Here is a 2657-nt window from a genome sequence, read left to right as displayed (position 1 = left end):
AGTATATCCAAACATCAACATTTTCTAAATTTCTTGCTCTGGGGAGATCACCTTTAAGACTGATCATTCGTATTATAGGCCACACTTTGAACTGAATAAACTTTTAAATTGATCTTTCAAGTAATTTGTATATCAATCTCAATTATCGAACTTCATATGGCACTTAGACTAGATTCGACATTTTCAAGTCATTTAACCTTAAGCTACCAATTCCACATCTAGTCCTTTAATCCCATGGCTCCATTTTACTATGCATAATAAAGTTCAAGCTCATCCTTAGAGCAGATTTGTTTACTAACTTCTTACTTCATGATCACACATCAATTATAGTAATCATTAGTACTCACTCTCGAGTTAGTTCACGTGCTTATGTCCATGAACTATAATAGATCCAATCAATTTTTAAAATCTCACAATCGCTTAATTGAAATCAACACCACTTTTATATGGGCATAACACGGTCAATTAACATAGTGTTCTTATCTTCATGCACATATGTATGAATTTACTCTTACCTCAATGCTTAATTTATACACTCCACCAAATGAATAAATTATCACGACCTATTTGTCCAATTCAAAATTTCTCCATCCATAATCGAAGGGATATATCATTTCATTAATCTTTCATTAGGAGCATTCGTTTTAAGATCTCTCCAACACTAGCTCGTGTCACGGGTGGCATCTTAAACCCGAACAACGGCCCTACTTATGACCTTTGCATGACATTAACAAGGAAGTGGATTATTGGGAACAAGAGTTCCTATAGCTCCCATAAGATCTATTAGAAGAAACAAAAGGAGTCTAAACAACTCCAAATTCTATATGCAGATGCACGTATTCTATTATATCAAACCAAACTTAACTTAACTCGAGGCCATGCAGTGTTAGTGTGGATTTCTTAAAACAACTTTAAAACCAAAACCTTTAAAATCCAAAGCTTTAAAATCAAAAGCTCTGATACCACTTTAATTGTCACGACCCGGAACTCTCATCGGGCCCGTGACAACAGCCGCGACGTCCAGATGGGCACTCATTACCTTGAATGCCAATCGGAACACCGTAAGGCTTAGCGTCAGCTTCCGCATCTCCCCTATGAGTGACAGTTATTAAATCTTGCATTTCAAGAAATCATAAGTCGTTTCCAAATCAAAATAATAAAATATTATTTTTTGGCTCACAGGGGCATTTTCGTCATTTTTCTTCTATAATATCGAAACTCGCTAAAAACATGATGTAAAAGCTAAATATGTTCATACATATTTTAAATCAGATAACGAAAGTATAAAATTACTTTTACAATGACACGTGGGCCCCCAACTAACCAATAAGATGCGAGTCTGTGAACCTATAATTTTGACAATGTAAGGCTAACTGAAGTCCTTGATGCAATCGGCTATCTACCGGCTATCTCGAACCTGAAATGTGTGGAATTGAGGGTGGTGAGATTATAAAATTCTAGTGAGTAAACAGACACCATCTAAACTATCTAAAGACGAGTAAATGGAGACAATTAAAAATAATTTACTTCAGCAAATTTTTCACATCACGAATATTCATTTCAACCAAATAATCAATATGGCTCGTGAATTACTCAAAACCTAGCTCATGCCAAATCCTGTACTCAGGGACACCTGGACCAGGAGTATCCAACCGAGTCCGTCAAGGCTGTTAAAAATTCATATTTCTCATAAATCATATTTTTATTTTTGAAACATGGCTGTTCCTTGGCGTTGGCTGAGTCTCACTCTCACGCAGTGGTCCATGTGAAGTGCACTCAAAAAGCCCACCTCAGGAGATACCCTACGCGCCTCTACGATCGAGGTCAAAATATAAAGGAGTTTACCGTGCCCCTCTAATAGGCTGGCCCACGGAACCCCCCACCATTGCAGTAGCTAATCTTTTATCTACCACCTGATTTATAAAATCTTTTTCTACATGACATGGCAATTTATCGCAACCTAGCCTCTCAAGGTTAAATACACAGTACAGATAACTCTAACACCAAAATCAGTTTAACCATTCATGCTCATTTATTGTCATAAGCCATTCAATTTAAAACCATAAATTTACAACACAAGCAAGCAATCTCCAATTACTCTATTTTCAAAACCAATATTCGATTTTCCAAAAAATTTATAAAATCATTTTATAAAATCACAATTTCTCTTAAAACATAGCAATTTACCATTTAAACCCATTTTTCATAAAATCACACAATTGTATTAAACTACAATAGATAATTAAGACAACAATAAGTTTACTCACAGTTTCTGAATACTAAATTCGGGTACTCTAACTATTACTCCTCAGGTGCGATTTCTTTGCCCTTGCCAGAGGATTCGCCACCTTGACAAATTGCACAATTAAGAGGTTTACTGCTTTGGTACTAAACAAAAATAAACTAATTCATACTACTAATGCATGATATGAAGTGCAAAATATCTAAATTTTGCCTAAACACGGTGTTAGCCTATTTCGATCTTTTACCCGATAAATTGATATACGCGTCCGTTTAAACTCCAAATTAATTTTTTTCAGTTTCTATACCTCAATTGCACCCAAATTGACTTAATGTCCCTTAGTGTGGTGCAAATTATCAGTCTCGGTAGCAAATACGAAAATACCCCTAGTGGGTAAAAATTCGTATTTTTGCTC

General features: G+C 35.5%; 1 long non-coding RNA gene across 1 annotated transcript in view; it reads right to left on the bottom strand.

Annotated features, from left to right (window-relative positions):
* Window positions 1–1376: 1376 nt before the first annotated feature.
* The window catches only part of LOC108663852, a 1787-nt gene continuing 506 nt past the window's right edge, over window positions 1377–2657 (bottom strand). The window contains exons 2-3 of the long non-coding RNA XR_001929951.1: window positions 2268–2348; window positions 1377–1417 (exon numbers count right to left, since the gene is read on the bottom strand). This is a non-coding gene — a long non-coding RNA (uncharacterized LOC108663852). The remainder of the gene's footprint in view (window positions 1418–2267; window positions 2349–2657) is intronic.

The sequence above is a fragment of the Theobroma cacao genome, unplaced genomic scaffold, assembly GCF_000208745.1.
Source record: "Theobroma cacao cultivar B97-61/B2 unplaced genomic scaffold, Criollo_cocoa_genome_V2, whole genome shotgun sequence".
Taxonomy (NCBI): domain Eukaryota; kingdom Viridiplantae; phylum Streptophyta; class Magnoliopsida; order Malvales; family Malvaceae; genus Theobroma; species Theobroma cacao.
Note: the sequence above shows the minus strand (reverse complement) of the source record. Positions and strands in the feature narration are given on the sequence as shown.